Below are 17940 nucleotides of genomic sequence, written 5' to 3'. Positions count from 1 at the left end.
TCGTGTTTGTTGTAAAAACTTTAGAAATATTGATATGTATTTTTTTAATTTTGTGTGTGTGTACACATTTAGTTTTATTTCAAGGAAGCAACTTGTAAACATTTAACATTTAAAACTGAGCATCGTCTTTCCTGCCTGTGAAACAAAAAGAAAACTTTAAAGTAAGCAGAAACAAAATTATGATAGAAAATCTCAATTCCAAATAAGATCCTACAGGTTCTGCTGATTCTCCCATTGACTGGCAGGGCTCAAGTCCTCATAAGGAGAGAATTTTATTTTAAAAGTGTCATCTTGAACTGCAAGGATCGCCATTAAACATCACAATTAAATACGTCAAAGAAGAAGCCTTGTTGTCAAAGTGCCCACTTAATCCATCCAAACATCTGAAACCCACCCTTGGCTGACCTTCTATAACCTCAGTTTCTAAAGTTGTTTTGTTTTTTTTTTTTAAACAAGAGAAAGTAGACAGATACATGTTGGTAAATGCTAACTGTCCATATTTCCACAAAGACACAGTGTAATCTCTGAGCCAGTATAAGAGAAAGGAGGGAAAAAACTAGAATTCTATGCACTACTACACAAGAGTGTATCACTCTCCAGCTTCCAGCAGAGCTGAGGGAGCAAAGAGTTTTTCTTTTTTCCCCAAAGAGCACGGCAGTATTGAGCTCATAAAGTTTTTGCTAAGACAGGAAGGGATAAAAATGAATTTGGAACAGAAATGGGTAGAGATTTTTTTTCCCACTGTATTCTGTGCTAGGTATTTCACTGCTCCACCCCGTCACCAAGTAAGTTGAGCACCATGTATAAAGGGAAAGACAAGAGACTTCAACAAACAGGGTGAATGAGCACAAGAGAAGGGAAAAAAGACTGCAACTTGCTCCCAGGGACTGGAGAAAATAAAAAAAGAAAGGTTCGAATCTATCAGTGTTCCATTAGTCATGTTCTTCTTCCCCCTCATCATCATCATCATCTTCTTCTTCTTGTCCTTCCCCTTCTTCATCATCCATGTTGGGAACCAAGTAGTACTGTGATGGATTTGGCCAAATATCATCTTTGATGACCTCTCCTAACTCATCTTCACCTGCATCAGAATGGTCAGGAAACCAGGTGAAGAAACTCTCTGGTTCCTCATGATGTCTCTTCCTGCTGGCTTCATTTTGCACTTGACTTGAACGTGTGGTCACATCCTTTCCAGATTTCCATTTGATTTCAGTGGACTTTGAAGATGAATTACCACTCTCATTCAGACAAAATTCTTTGGATGGAACTTTCTTTTCAAAGTAAGGGTTTTCATCAAAATAAAAATCTATTTTGTAACCTGATTTAATACCCTCAAATTCTGTCACTTCAACTCTTGTCGAAAAATGCAGCACCTCTTCATCCTCCTCCCCAAACAGTGCAGACACTTGTGCGTGGTTGACAAATATTTTAACTAAAACTTTGGGATTTGGGGCATCAACTGGACCTCTGCTTAAAGGACGGTTGGTGGAGTTTGTTATATTTCTGTCCTACTTTCAAAATCTCCTCACTGGCTTGTTCGTTAAGTCTATTTCATTTTGTGCTTCATCAATATGTTCAGTTGTTTCTTGCTGTTCTTTTTCTCCCTTCAGAAAGTACTGAGGAGTTGACGCCTCAAAAAAGGTTTTTTTTCTTTGAGGTGGGAGTGAAGACTGGTGTCGGGGGGCCTACTGTGACAAAAGTCCAGGAAACAAGAGCAGACGCGTGTCTGGAAGAAGCTTTGATTACTCCAGATACAAATTTATTGTATTGTATTGTATTGTATTGTATTGTATTGTATTTTTTAAGTTTTATCTACTTAAGTAATCTCTACACCTAACATGGGGCTCAAACTCATGACCCCAAGATCAAGAGTTGCATGCTCTTCTAACTGACCCAGCTAGGTGCCCCAGATACGTATTTTTTTTAGCAAGGAAAGATAACATCCCACATTCTGAAGCCCAGAAATAAGCATGGCTGACTAACATTTTGATGCAGTTTGTCAACTTGCACATACTTTTAAATCTCTGAATTACCGTAGTCAGATCACCCAACTAGTCTGCCTAGAAGAAAGGCAGATTCTGAGAGGAATAAATACCAGGTTGATGACCTCCCCCATCCTCACACACACACACCCCACTCCATGTCTAGGAGCACTCTGAGGGACCATATCAATCAGTTTTCAAACTCTTGCAAAAGTTTCTGTCCTGGTTGCTAAGTCTCCCCATTTGTCTCCAGTCAAACATTATTCCAATGTTGACCACTTGGCCTCAGATCATCAACTGACAGGTAGAATATAAATATACAGTAAAAAGGAAAAGACCTCCCAAATTTTTGAAGGAGAAAAACAACGTTCACTAAGGCTAACTGGCTGGGCTAGTTCAGTGAGGAAGCACATACACTGAACATGTGGACTCCATATTTTGAAAACTCAGCTCATGCTGAAGAAATTTATATCTACCAGGAGGAAAAATAATGTCTCTTGGTAGATTTTACAAATGCCTGCAGTTGAAAATGTATGTCCATGGACATGTCCAGACTCATTTTACATATAAAATATATACAAACTTGCACATCTTAAGAACATTTGCTAGAAAAGAATATTTTAACTATAAGTAGTATCCTCAAGAGAATATTAAAAAAAAATAATTAAGGTTGTAGTTCAAGAAATAAATACAATAAAAAAGGTAGGGTCCAAGAATAAAAAAGAGTTCTTAGAAATTAAAAATATGGTAGGTTAAGCAGAAATTTTAAAAACAGATTGAAAAATAAAAATCAAAGAAATCTCAAAGAAAGTAGAAAATACAGGTAGATTGAAAATGTGAAAGAAAGGCTAAATTGTAAAGTATAAATCCAAGCGGTGAATGTTCAATGACTAGAAGCTCCAGAGAGAACAGATGAGATGACAGGAAACTATAAACAAAAAAATAATAAAAAAGAATTTCTCAGCTGAAAGACACGAGTCTCTAGACTGAAGAGAGAAGGAAAAAAAATGCTATAATGCCAGACACAGTGAATGAAAAATGAACCCCACTCAGTCACAAAATGGTGAAATTTCAGAATATGAAAAGATTTTTTAAAAGGTTTTATTTAAATTCCAGTTAGTTAGGGGCGCCTGGGTGGCTCAGTCGGTTGAGCATCCGACTTCAGCTCAGGTCACGATCTCGCGGTCCGTGAGTTCGAGGCCCGCATCGGGCTCTGGGCTGACAGCTCAGAGCCTGGAGCCTGCTTCGGATTCTGTGTCTCCCTCTCTCTCTGCCCCTCCCCTGCTCATCCTCTGTCTCTCTCTCTGTCAAAAATAAATAAACATTAAAAAAGAATTAAAAAATAAATAAAAATTAAAAAAATAATAAATTCCAGTTAGTTAACATAACATACAGTGTAACATTAGTTTCAGGTGTGCAATAGTGACTCCACACTTACATGCAATAATTAGTGCTCACTGCAGCAAGTTCACTCCTTAATCCCCATTACCTATTTAACCACCCCCCACCCAACTCCCCTCTGGTAACCACCATTTTGTTCTCTGTAGTTAAGAGTCTGCTTCTTGGGATTGCCATTCTCCCTCTCTCTCTTTCCCTATGCTGGTTTGTTTTGTTTCTTAAATTCCACATATGAGTGAAATCATATGGTATTTGTTTTTCTCTGACTTATTTCATTTAGCATAATACTCTGTAGCTCCATCCGCATCATTGCAAATGGCAAGAGTTCACTTTTTTCTATGGCTGAGTAATATTACTCTGTGTGTGTGTGTGTGTGTGGACACTTGGGTTGTTTCCATAGTTTGGTTATTGTAGATAATGCTGCTATAAACATAGGGGTGCATGTATCCCTTTGAATTAGTATTTTTGTATCCTTTGGGTAAATACCTCCTAGTGTAATTGCTGGGTCATAGGGTAGTTCTATTTTTAACTTTTTGAGGAACCTCCATACTGCCTTCCAGAGTGGCTGCACCAATTTGCATTTTCACCAAGACAGTCCATGCTCATGAATCAGAAGAACAAATACTGTTAAAACAGCTCTACTACCCAAAGCAATGTACACATGTAATGCAATCCCTGTCATAATATCAAAGGTCTCTTAAAATCCAAAAATTTTCAGAGAGGAAAAGTAAATTGTCTTCCTTTCTAAAAAATCAGATTGGCATTAAACTTCTCTTTAGCAATACCAAATGCTACAAGACAATGGAACTCTGCCTTCAAAGTTCTGAGAGAAAATTATTTTATTTTATTCAATACTCAAATTATTAATTAAATTTGAGAGTAGAATAAAGACATTGTAAGTCAAGGAAGAACTCAGTAAGTTTAACTCCAATATTCCCATTCTATGGAAATGACTCAAGGATGTGTTCCAGAAAAATAGGGGAGTAAACTAAAAATTTGTGGAGCTCAAGAAACAATTAAGCCAGTCAGGAGAAAATGGAAGGAAGACCTAGGGTGACAACTTTTCTCCAAATGTAGAACCCAAAAATCCAGCTTAGAGCTGGTAGAACAAGGTCTCCAAAAGGTAGGTGTCTGGAAAGAAAATGTATATGAGAAAGAATTCAGATTTGATAGTATCGTGAAGAAGTTGGAATATCAAGTTGTAAAAAATGCAGCAATGCAGGATATGGGGTGGGGCAAAAGAGACAATTAGAAATCCCAAGAAACACACAAGACTATGTAAAAAAAATATATAACTATAGTACAGTACGTGGCTGATCTGTTAACAATCTTCATATAGAAAAAGGTTGTAAACACTGTTGACCAACTTGCAGCTCTTGGAATCAACGCACACACCAGGAAAAAGGAACACTCAGGTCTGGTGGTAGAACAAGATGCATGTTCCCTTTCTTGACAATAGAAGTTAAAACTAAGTATTTGGAGGGCACCTGGGCGGCCCAGTGGGTGAAGTGTCTGACTGTTGGTTTCGGCTCAGGTCATGATCTCACAGTTTGTGAGTTCAAGCTCCACATTGGGCTCTGCACTGACAGCGCAGAGCCTGCTTGGGATTCTCTCCTTCTGCCCCCCCTCCTCCACTTGTGCTCTCTCTAAATAAATAAATAAATATTTTTAAAATGTTTCCAAAAGAATTAAGCATTTAAATGTGGTAGAAAGGAATACAGAGATGAAGGAAAGGATAAAGACATTCATATGTTCACCTCACAAAGTGAAGCGTCAAGAAATATTGTCAGTAGTTGATGGAATTAAAAGTAAGGATGTCACTATATAAAACTATATTTTTATACAGTTACAAAGGCAACTAACAAAGGATCTAAAAATGGTGACGTAATCGTATTGAAGTGGAGGAGAGGAAGGCAGAGTTTGGAAGATGGAAGATACGTGAACTCAGTCCATGTCTATCATCAAAGAAATCAACAGAGATTGTCTAAAATTGTTAAAGAGGAAAAGAAAAACAATCCGCTGAAGAGTGTGTAATAGTCTGACAACCATAGCACAAAGGCCAGGACAGGAGAAACAGAGCTGTGGTGAAGATTCTTATACCACACGTGTAGTGGCATATCATCACCTAAAGGAAGATTATGATAAATGAAAGAGGTACAAAATATTTCTGCTTCGAGTCAAATGGAGTAAGAGGGATGAGATTTACCATCCTTCCTGAAACAACTAAAACATCAGACAAAATATATGAAAAAATGGCACCCAATGTACTGGACTTTAGGCAATAAAGGACAACGATCATTGAAAGAGAAAAGAGAGAATATAATGTATGTCTACGCAAACACTTGTGCACAAATATTCATAGCAACTCTATTGGTAATAGCCCCAAAGTGGAAACAACCCCACTGTCCACCAAAAGATGAATGGAAAAAGAAATTGTGTTACATTCATACAATGGGATGTGCCACATAGCAGTAAAAAAGAATAAACGACAGATACGCATAACTACACGGACGAGTCTCAAATTAATTATGCTGAGTAAAGGAAGCCGCCCCTCCAGTTGTACTTACCGTAAGATCGCGTTTATATAAGATTATAGAAAGAGGAAACTAATCCATGTGTCAGAAAGCAGATCAAGGACTGTAGAGAGAGATAGGAGGGATGATTTTAAAGAGGCATGAAGCAAGTTTCAGGGGTGATAGGTATGTTCACTCTCTTGATTGTGGTGATAGTTTCATGGTGTACACAAATGTCAAAAATTTTCAAATTGTTCACTTTGAATATAAGTGGTTTATTTTATGTCAATTATACCTCCATGGTCGGGCTCTGTGCTGACAGCTCAGAGCCTGGAGCCTGTTTCGGATTCTGTGTCTCCCTCTTTCTCTGACCCTCCCCTGTTCATGCTCTCTCTCTGTCTCAAAAAAAAATAAATGTTAAAAAAAAAATTAAAAAAAAAAAAAGGGGGCGCCTGGGTGGCTCAGTCGTTAAGCGTCCAACTTCGGCTCAGGTCATGATCTTGCAATCTGTGGGTTCGAGCCCCACGTTGGGCTCTGTGCTGACAGCTCAGAGCCTGGAGCCTGTTTCGGATTCTGTGTCTCTCTCTTTCTCTGACCCTCCCCTGTTCATGCTCTCTCTCTGTCTCAAAAATAAATCAATGCTAAAAAAAAAAATTTTTTTTTAAAATTATACCTCCATGGTTAAAAAAGAAAAGAAAGATATTGCGTAAACATATTACAGCAATAAACAATAATACATGACAAATATATATTTATACATATAACATATAACACCTAACAAGTACATAAAAATATATAACAAATAATAGCAAAATAAATAATATACAGTATGTCATAAACATACTCTTTTTAAATATTTAGTTATTTTGAGAGAGAGAGAGGGAGAGAGAGATCCCAAGCAGACTCCACGCTGTCAGTGCCGAGCCCGACGTGGGGCTCGATCTCCTGAACTGTGAGCCAAAATCGAGTCAGATGCTTAACTGACTGAGCCACCCAGGTGCCTCTGTCGTAAATATATTTTTTTACAGATATGGTAACTACCAAAAGAGCTAAAAAGAAAAACTGTTAAAAGTGGTTCCCCGTGTGAGCGATTGGGGAAAGGCGTTATTCAAGAGGAGGATGGGGAACTGTTGCTTCTTAGGATAAGCCCTTCCGGATTAGTTCATTTTTAACAATGTACATATGTGTCATTTCAGATGCACAGAGAAGCAGATGCTAGGACGGGATGTGACATGCCAGAGATTTACTGAGGGGAAGCCTATGAAGGACAGAGGGAGATAGAGTAGGAATAGACAAAGAGAGGGTCAGACCATGATCAGGTCCGCTGCCTGTGAAGGGAGAGGGGGAAGTAAAGATTGGATAGGAAGAGCCTCAGAACCTGGCACAGTTCTGAGAAAGCCTCGACAGGCTGATGGGGGAGGGTCTGCACAAAAGTTGCCCATGAGAGGAATCCTGTATCAGGCAGGATGGACCGGCACTGGTACCCAGGTGCCTCAGCAGTGTTCCCTCAATGGCCCAGAAGGGTGGGGCTCCGAGGGAGTGCTATAGGCTCCAAAGATGTGGCACCTGGGCTTGCCATTCTGCCAGACACCCACAGCAGGTTCTCTTAAGGGGACATCTGAACAATGTATCTCTGTGGCTGCCACAGCAGGCATTGAATTGATTTTTATGTTGTTCAAAAAGTTGTTTTAAGAGAAGAATAAATTGGGGCGCCCCGGTGGCTCAGTCGGTTGGGCCTCTGACTTCGGCTCAGGTCATGATCTCACAGTTCTTGAGTCCGAGCCCCGCATAGGCTCTGTGCTGACAACTCAGAGCCTGGAGCCTGCTTTGGATTCTGTCTCCTTCTCTCTCTGTTCGCCCCTGCTTGTTCTCTGTCTCTCAAAAATAGGTAAAGATTAAAATTTTTTTTAAAAAAGGAATAAATTCCTCTAATCAACAGGTGAAATGAATAAACATCCAAGTAGCACAGTCTTTTTCTTTTTTTTTTTTTTTTCCAGCAATTCTATACATTATTCAGTGCTCATCGTAATAAGGGTACTCTTTTTTTTTTTTTTTTTTTTTTTTTTTTTAATTTATTTTGAGAGAGAGAGAAGAGCAGAGAGAGAATTCTAAGCGGGCTCTGTAGCACAAAGCTCGAGGCGGGACTCCAACTCACAAACCATGAGATCAAGATCTGAGTGGAAATCAAGAGTTGTACCCTTAACCAACTGAGCCACCCGGGTACTCTTACTGTCCATCACCTATTTCACTTAGCCTCCTACACCACCCCTTCTGGTAACCACCCATCTATTCTCTATAGTTAAGAGTTTGGGTTTTTGTTTGTCCCTTTTTTCTTTGTGTTGTTTGTTTCTTTGTTTGTTTGTTGCACAGTCTTTTATAAAGTGCATCACCCACCTGGTTGGTACTGTGTATTTTGCATTCCTTTTTTGTTTAAAGGTATTGCATGGAGTAGGTTAAATTTATTTGTTTTTTTCTTAATTGAAGGGTTACAGTGAAAAACTGGAGAGGCAGCCATTTTCTTCAAAAAATATGCATAGAGTCAAGGAATAGGAGTCAACAAAGGAAGAGAGTCAAAGAATGGAGTCAACAAAGAGGAGGGTTGCTTGAGGCCCTATAGATTCTGATGAAACAATCTTGGAATTACATACAGCCACTTAGAACAGACTGGGCTCATTAGAAGCCCTCTAATTCTGTAACTCTCAAAGCTCAAAAATTCCCAATGACTTCACAAATAAGACTAACAAATAATGAATTCTGCTTACAGTACAAGTAATTGGAAAAAACAAAACAAAACTGCCACTTAGAGACCAAGTCGTATCTCTAACATTCTAGGTCCTGAATCATGATTTTTCCATGCCTAGTCAAAAAAAAAAAAGGAGAAGAAGAAGAAGAAGACAAAAATTTATAAAAACAAAATGCTCCCAAACACTTAATCCCACCCTGCATAAAGGCAAGTGTATACGTTCTGCAGGGCAGGGGCAGAGAGGAAAGAGACGGCTGTCTTCACAATTGTGACTGAAGTTTCTCACTTTTGTTAACTTTATATAAATACATGACCACGTGAGGGGCACCTGGGTGGCTCAGTTGGTTGGGCGGCCGATTAGAGCTCAGGTCATGATCTCGAAGTTTGTGATTTCGAGCCCCGCGTCGGGCTCTGTCCTAAGCGCTCAGAGCCTGGAGCCTGCTTCCGATTCTGTGTCTCCTTCTCTCTCTGCCCCTTCGCTGCTTGCTCTCAGTCTCTCTCTCTCTCTCTCAAAAATAATAAACAATAAAAAAAATTTTTTTATAATACACGACCATGTGAACACATTGCTAGCACCCCTCCCAGGGCCTTGGAAAGGGCCCTGCTGCTGATGCTTTCATCAGCATTTAGTAAATTCACATTTCTACACAGCCCTATTTGAAGAGGAACAGAAAAATAAAGAGTGTAGATTCTCTTAACAAGTTTGTGGATATAAATACGGGTTGTTGGGCAGGGAGTGGCCCTTTACACACATGTTAGTACTGAAAATAAAAAGAATGTGTGCAGAGGCGACTGGCCGTTGGTATAAATCATTTCCCATGTGTCTGGCACCCCCAGACACTGATCACTCCCTGCCAGGCCCTGGCTCCAAACCCACGACACCCTCACGGGGCCTTCTGCACACTTAGGGCACAGTCACATCTGATTTCCCTGGGAACCTGTCACTCAGAGCAGGGAGCTGAATGACAAGAATGAGCAAGGCACATTATTGGGTTTTGTTATTAAAGAAAATGAACTTGGCTTGTTGAAAGCATGGTATACAGCGTATGGTCACAACTTCTTTGTAAACGAGAAAGAAAATGAAAGGAAGTACACACAAATATTAATAATAGTTCTCTTTGGGTGTCAAAAGTATGGGTAACTTTTATTAGCTTTCCCTCCACATTTTCTTTAATAAGCATGTATTATTTAGGAAAAATAAACTTTAAAAAGCATTTACAAAAAAAGGTATTAACTTTAGACATGTATGCATATACAATATGTGTATTAATACATGAGATATGCAAGGAACTAAGGAGATTTATTTATTTTAAAAGATAAAACCTTTATTTTATGTTGATCTATTTTTGAGAGAGAAAGAGACAGAGCATGAGTGGGGGAGAGACAGAGAAAGAGGGAGACACAGAATCCGAAGCAGGCTCCAGGCTCTGAATTGTCAGCACAGAGCCCGACGCAGGGCTCAGACTCACGAACCCCAAGATCATGACCTGAACCAGTCAAAAGCTTAACCCAATGAGCCAGGAACCCCGGGAACTGAGGAGATTTAAAGCTTCCGAGGACTCCTGGTAAGAATATTTCACGTGGTAGATATTCCGAGCGTGATCGGAGGATCAGAAAAGCAACGAATCCCCGGGTTGAAATGACCCTTGTATTCATTATCTCTGGCTGCATAACAAATTACTCCAAAACTTAGCAGCTTAACCCAGGAAACATTCATTATTTCACACAGTTCCTATGGGTTAGGAATCTGGGTATGACTTAACCGAATGGTTCTGGCTCAGGGTCCCTGTCGAGGTTGCAGTCAAGCTGTCTGGCAGGGGCTGCAGTCATCTGAAGGCTTATGCAGCACTGGAGGATCTGCTTCCAAGATGGCTCATTCATATGGCTGCTGGCAGGAGGCCTCAGTACCTTGCCACATGATGATTCACAGGGCTGCCTGACTGTCCTCACAACCCAACAGCTGGTGCCTCCCAGAGGGAATGATCAAAGAGACAAAGAGAAAGATTGGGAGGCAGGAGCTAGAATGTCTTCCACGATTTAGCCCAGGAAAGGACATACCATCACTTCTGCCATAATCCTTTGTTGCACGGACCAGTCGTGATGCCGTGGATTGTAGGAAGTGACTACAGCGGGGCATAAACTTCTGGAGGCAGGGATCAGGAAGGGCCTTCAATGTTCCATCCCCGTGGCATCCTTGAGAAACTAAAATTTGCCACACAAAAGAGTGGCAAAATAGAGAAATTTTTCTAGAGCAATATTGAGCTTGTTAGTCAAAATAATTTAAGCCTATAAAGGAAATAGGTATTTGAATTCTATTTTATATTCTGACTGATCAGATATGGCTCTTCTGAAAACTTACTATATTACTGGTTATGAGTATAATGTGGCTTTTTAAAACGTCAATTGGTTTCACTTCTTGGAAAGTTACAGAAGTTTCTTCCTCCTGTCTTCAGAGAAGATTGGGTAGGACAAAGTAGGGATTTTTCTTTTCTTTTAGAAACTTTACATTTTGGTTGCATGGCTGTCAATATTTTTGTAGGCAAAAACAAACAAATACCCTTCAGTGGTTGTTTTCAGACCAGCTAGATGTCTAACTGATAAAAATCAATTCATCTCCCCCCTGCAGGTAAAATCTGTAATACTCTCCCCAGATTCCAACATAAGGAAAAAGCAGTTCATGAAATCAACTTAGAAGCCATATCATATTGTTAGAAACAGTAGCCAGAATGGAAGGTCTCTCTGACTTGGGATTTTGTTTTCAAATGAGTTAATTTATTAAGGTGAAAAAGCATAATTAATAACATCAAAATTCAACCTACTTTAATACATTTAACCAATGGCTTTAATAATAAGAGTAAACTTAGGTGAAATGAGAAATGTCTTCAAATTTGCGATGTAAGATAATAGAAATATGGGACAGTGCGTCACGTCCTCAGAGCTATTCCTAACCAGAAAGAGAATAGGAGTTAGTATTTGCCATTACTGCAGACTCTTCAAGACCAGGAATTCTCCTGTCTTCAAATCCCCAGTGCCCAGTAGAATGCTAGGCATAAGGAGAAGGTCAGGAAGTATTTGCTGAATGAAGAAGGAAGGGAAAAGCAATAAATGTTTGAGGGAAATGATACACTACAAAAGTCATTCTCATCCTAATTTCCACTCTTCCCTTTGCCCGCTCTGTTCCCAACTTGCTCTGACTTCAAAGAGAGTAGTTCCCAGGAAGAGAGCTGAACTCAGCCTCAGCATCTATAAAATCACCAGATCCCCAATGGCTCCTGATTTGTCATTCTACCAAGTCCAGTTAATTCCCTCTTCACACTGATATTTTAAATTCTAGTCCATAATACTAAAAGAAATGAACACCACCACCACCCCCCCCAACTTCTTGTTTTGGGCATCTATTTTCAACACCATCCCACAAATTTCTCTGAATCTACTCTCTCCCCCAGTATAATGATGGAAATGGAACATAGGACTCTATAGCTGGTGGATTCTAACTCCTGTCTTTTTATCCAGCTGGAAAGCTACTTACTAGTTCTTTGTCTTCTTTTAGTAACAGCTTTTCTCCTAGGAATCTGCACTCTTGCTGTTAAAATTCCCAGCAAGTTCAAAGGCACTCTCATCCCCTCAAGATCTGCCAGTTAACTCACTGTTGCTACTCGGTACTGCCTTTGATAATTTAGCCCTTCCCAGAGTCAGGTTTTTCTCTATCTCAGGATAATATAAGGCTTTATCAAGCTGTCAAAACCCTGGATTTTGGCATAGCTTCCAAAAGGGTGTTGAAATATTCCCGAAGGATGAACCCTCTTGAACTAGGGAATCACTGAGGGGAAAGGAATGCAGGCAGGTCTGACAGGATCTGCAGCTTTCCCCTGATTTATTGTACCTTGCTTTATAGGAACTAAAGGCTCCTTCTGGTGAGTTCAGTACAGATGAGACACTCTCCGTGGATGGAGGATTTCACCACATGCTATTGGGTCATGCTTATCAAAACTCAGGTGTGCTCATCACTGACTCAGTAACCTCATTATTCACTTGGTTTCAAACTGTTTATCCCAGCATGCACTGTACCCCTCAAATATTTTTTCTTTGAGGGCTGAGATTTTATCAGGCACCATTATGGTTTCTGATAAGCTATTCGAAGTTTATTTTTTTTTTTAACTTTTTTTTTTTTTTTTTTTTTTTTAACGTTTATTTATTTTTGAGACAGAGAGAGATAGAGCATGATCGGGGGAGGGTCAGAGAGAGAGGGAGACACAGAATCTGAAACAGGCTCCAGGTTCTGAGCTGTCAGCACAGAGCCCGATGCGGGGCTCGAACCCACGAACTGCGAGATCGTGACCTGAGCCGAAGTCGGACGCTCAGCCGACTGAGCCACCCAGGCGCCCCAGCTATTCGAAGTTTAAAGTACATATTTTTTTTTAAGTCAGAGGCCTGCATCTCCAAGTACAGGGTGGTCCAGGATAAATCAGACCCATGAAAAATATAAGGACTATGGCTGGTCTTTTTGTAATTGTTGTTCGAAAAGTAATTGTCCCAAATTACAAAAAGGAGAAAAAAAGAAAGAAGAAGAATATAAGGAATAATTCTAGGATAGTCTTTTGGTATGTTTCCTTTTAGTCTTTTTTTAAAAACATAACAGGTTAAGTGAAAAAAATTAAGAATTTTATCACAAGATTTTGTCCCCATTATGCTACAGAGTCTGCTGCTTCATAACTATGGCTTTTAGAGATGGCTTTGGGGGCGCCTGGGTGGCTCAATCAGTTAAGTGTCTGACTTCAACTGGGGTCATGATCTCACAGCTCGTGGGTCCGAGCCCCGCGTTGGGCTCTGTGCTGATGGCTCAGAGCGTGGAGCCTACTTCAGATTCTGTGTCTTCCACTGTCTCTGTACCTCCCCTGCTCACACACTCTCTCTCTCTCCTTCAAAAGTAAATAAACATTAAAAAAATTTTTTTGTTAAGATGGCTTTGACAGAGACAGGTTTTAGTGAACAAAATTAGGCTGGGAATTAAAAAAAAAAAGGAAAACAGAGGTCATCATATATTTTTCATTATATTATTTTTCATCATTATATTTCATCTTTGAATTATTTCTTATATGTATTTTAGAGTTTTGCCGTACCAAGCATTATCAATAATACATTATATATGTTTAAGGGAAACCTTGAACTTGTTTTAAAGTTTATTTACTCTACCAGGGATCAGTGACAATTTTCATCTCTGTTTCTTAAAAATTAAAGAATTCAGTCACATCAAAGAAGAGGAATTTCCAGAATTGAGTTCCATACGAAACCAGTTGATATGAATGTGTTCCCCGAGGTATAAAAATGTTTTGCCAGTCCCAATACAGAGTGAGAAGATCTTAGGAGAATCTAACAAATGACACAATGCAGATTGCCTATCCCAAGTCCTCAGTCCTCAAAATTTAAATGCAGCATTCCACTTGCTCCTTTTTAAAGTTTAATAAGAAGAATAAGGTAATGTGTTGGAGGATTTTGGAAATTGAGTGAAGATGAAAGGAGCAGTGTCTTATGTTTGTGTTTCTTTTACATTTGATATCTTCCCATATTAGACAGGGAAAGAAAATATGCAAGAATACAAAGGGCAGTGTTTTTAATAAAACCTTGGCTGCTTTTCTCTAAGAACTAATGCAAACAATTTTATCTCTTTAGGGGTCATTTTCAAAGCAAAGGGAAGAAATAAATTGTCAGGATCCCATAAGGTACTTGGAAAATACACTCTTTTTGTGCTTTAACTCAACTAGGGAAAAGAAACTGAGCAAAAAGCAAGATTTCACTCAGGTCTACTTCGGCCTCATGTGGAAGGAAGGAAGAAGGAAGGAATAGAGGTGGGGGCGGGGGGAAACCCTCTCATACTCCATACCCTGCATCATAGCATTGATTAAAAAGAGACTTTAAAATTTGTTCTTTAACTATACAAATTTGAGGGGCGCCTGGGTGGCTCAGTCGGTTAAGCGTCGGACTTCAGCTCAGGTCACCATCTCGCGGTCCGTGAGTTCGAGCCCCGCGTCGGGCTCTGGGCTGATGGCTCAGAGCCTGGAGCCTGCTTCCGATTCTGTGTCTCCCTCTCTCTCTGCCCCTCCCCCATTCATGCTCTGTCTCTCTCTGTCTCAAAAATAAATAAACATTAAAAAAAAATTAAAAAAAAAAACTATACAAATTTGAGTTTTCTAGCAAGGGAAGAGAATTATATTTCTATTTTTCTGACATGATATGAAAACCTAAGTTAGCACAGAGACCCTGCTGTCAAGCTGGGGCCACCTGGGCTCCCCAGGAAGGAAATCCTTGGGAAGGACTGTATTTTATGGACCTACCTTTGACAATTCAGCTGTGCTTCATTCCTAGATGCATTTCTGCCTCATGTATTAAAACAACCAGCAAAATGTCTTGTCCCTCAGGTGGGCACATTTGGAAGAACTAGAGGAGAACGAATGTACTTGGGCCACTTTCTATCTTAGAACAGCTACGAGGTGAGCTGCCACAGAAACAGAAACAGGGCACATCTGACAGGTTCTGGGTTTCCTTTTGAAAACAGGATATAGACCAGGCTTTCTGAAAGAGCCACTGAAGTTTGCAAAATGCTCTCTGCCCCTGGCTGATTGAGTGAAACAGAGCCAACTCTTAGTTTGGATTGGAAATCATGTGAAACTTATTTATGCCCTTTTTTATTTTCTCTCTTTAACTCTCTATCCGTCATTGAGCAGAGTCTGAGCATCTGAGCCGAGAATCTGTGTCTGGAGCTGGTTTACATTCATACTGGAAATAAAACTCAATATGGGGTGAGAATCCAGGCTCACTGAAGTCAACTCTTTGTGAACAAAATAACCACTCTGTGTCCCTCCTCAAAGCCTACAAGCTCCTGAGTAGTTCCCATAAATCCAGGTCCATTCAAAGGGTCTGCTCCTGGCTTTCCACCAGTAGCTTGCATCCACATGCATCAGATTCGACTGTCTCTTAAATCTGCAAAACGTTATCTGCCTCACGGTGCACAGACTACTGTCCCGAACTGTATTCAATCCAGATGGGCGGCTTTGCCACTTCCTGACTTCCATCCTATTACAAGTATGAATGTTTTGAAACCAGGCAACCAAGAGACTGATATCCCAACTGAATGCGAAGCATATAATATTTGGGGAAAGCTTTCTGGTGGTATCCCAGAAAATGAGGATATTATGGCCCCCATTAACCACTGGATGTCTGAAATTTTCAACCTCCCAACATGTGGATCAGATCACATTTGTGGGAGGACATACCATGGGCATGCCCAGGGTCACACACAGTTCTCAGGGAACCAGCTTGACCTCCACATCTTTCCGTATCACTCACAAAAGAAAGTTAGAATATTAATTTGATATTAATATTAGTTTGAATAAATGATTATCACAGGAATAAGCCATAACCTTTAAAAAAATAATTTGCAAACACTGGTGACAACAATTTATCGCAACAGCTGATCGGATCCATTAGCATTTCAGCCCTAGTCTACTCAGATCACTACCATTCCCATAAACATCAGAGCACTTCTCAATCATATGGTGGCAATTGATTTATGTATCCACCTCTTCCTCGGGGGGCAGGGCCGAGTCTTGGCCATCACTTTATATAAACCAGTGCTCAGGCTATCGCAAGGATTCAATAACAGTTTGGAAAAGCAAGGGAGGGGCGCCTGGGTGGCTCAGTCAATTAAGTGTCCGACTTTGGCTCAGGTCAGGATCTTACGGTTCGTGAACTCGAGCCCCACGTTGGGCTCTGTGCATACAGCTTAGAGTCTGGAGCCTGCTTCAGATTCTGTGTCTCCCCCTCTCTCTGCCCCTCCCGTGCTCACGCTCTGTCTCTCTGTCCCTCAAAAATGAATAAACCTTTAAAAAAATTTTTAAAAAAAGAAAGAAAGAAAAGCAAGGGAAAGTTACATTTATGCCTTGAATATCTCTAGAAGGATCCCCAGGAAACTGGTGTCGGGAGTTGTCCTTAAACAGAAAATCTGGAGGACGATGGTGTGAACTTGCTTTTCACTATATTATTTTGTATTCATTAGACTTTTTACTCTGTGTTTTATATGTGAGTGTGTTAGGATAGATATTTACTGGCTGAATAAACAAATAGATGAATGAACAAGCTACATCCAGGAGCACAAGGTTGACGCCCGAATATTTTTGGCTATACTGACTTAATGGCAGTGTTTTCCTGACCCTGAGTTTCGAATCCTTTTAGTGACTCATATTCAGTTGTGTGCCAGGTCAAGAGAGTGCTGACACTCCAACTGACTCAGTGTGTCCAGACATTTTTAGCCTCGGAAGAGACAAAGAACTGTCACAAAGGCTAGACTTTATTGGTTTGGTTTTGATGCATTCAGCAGAAATGGAAATGCTCACTGCTTTTCTCAAGATTAGACGTTGCGTCTTATCTGGAAAGAGCGACTATGATTACTTCTTTAAGATAAAGCTCTAATCCAAGCTCAAGGAAAACTGGAATTCTTTAGGAAAAAAACAAACAAACAAACAAACCACATTTGGTTCATGTCCTCAGCTTTGTGTCTCCTTTGAGCCCCAGAGAGGCATATTAATACTGTGAATCTGAGAACAGTGGCTTTGGGGTCAGGCAGAACTTTCCTAACTGCCCCAGGCCTCACAATGCTCGGTTGTATATAAATTGGGAACAACGGTATCTATCTCACAAGGCTGCCATTAGGCCTACATTAGCTAATATATTTAAAATCCCTGAAACATAGGGCTCAAAAAGTAGTAGTTATTATTTTTATCCTAAAATAGTCTCATGGCCCCGTTCATCCTTTAAGTTGGCTGGGGATTGGCACCAGTCTTTGCTTTGAGACAAGCTTTGAGGCTTACCTCTGATGTGCAACCACACTTTGAATTTACGAATGTGTTGCTCCCTCCTGTAATGAATATATTCTGGGTGTGCTCTTTTTGGCGTGTCACTTCTTTTGCCTCCAGTGTAAAGATCAGCAATAAGCTTGCTACTTCCAACATTCACCATGTCCTCTGCTTATCATAATCCCTGATCAGTCTTCTTCGATAGCATCACTTTTTATCCAACCGGGTCCAGATTATATAGTTTGAGGGCCGCCCCAGTGCCGTTGGAGATCTGTCAGCCCTGTCCTTTAAAGGGTGTTGGAAGGACATCGGAGCTGCAATCAAACATTGTGACAGTCTTGCCATGCCAAAAGAATTTGAGATGAGTTTGGGTTTTTGTCGTTGTTGTTGTGGTTGTTGTTGTTGTTTGGAGTTGGGGGATGAGGGAGGCAGAGGCCAGAATTTTCTGAAACCAC

General features: G+C 40.2%; 1 pseudogene; it reads right to left on the bottom strand.

Annotated features, from left to right (window-relative positions):
- Positions 1 to 932: 932 nt before the first annotated feature.
- LOC122229331 lies at positions 933 to 17648 on the bottom strand (annotated as a pseudogene).
- Between the last annotated feature and the right edge of the window lie 292 nt (positions 17649 to 17940).

This window comes from Panthera leo, chromosome C2 (assembly GCF_018350215.1).
Source record: "Panthera leo isolate Ple1 chromosome C2, P.leo_Ple1_pat1.1, whole genome shotgun sequence".
NCBI classification, from domain to species: domain Eukaryota; kingdom Metazoa; phylum Chordata; class Mammalia; order Carnivora; family Felidae; genus Panthera; species Panthera leo.
Note: the sequence above shows the minus strand (reverse complement) of the source record. Positions and strands in the feature narration are given on the sequence as shown.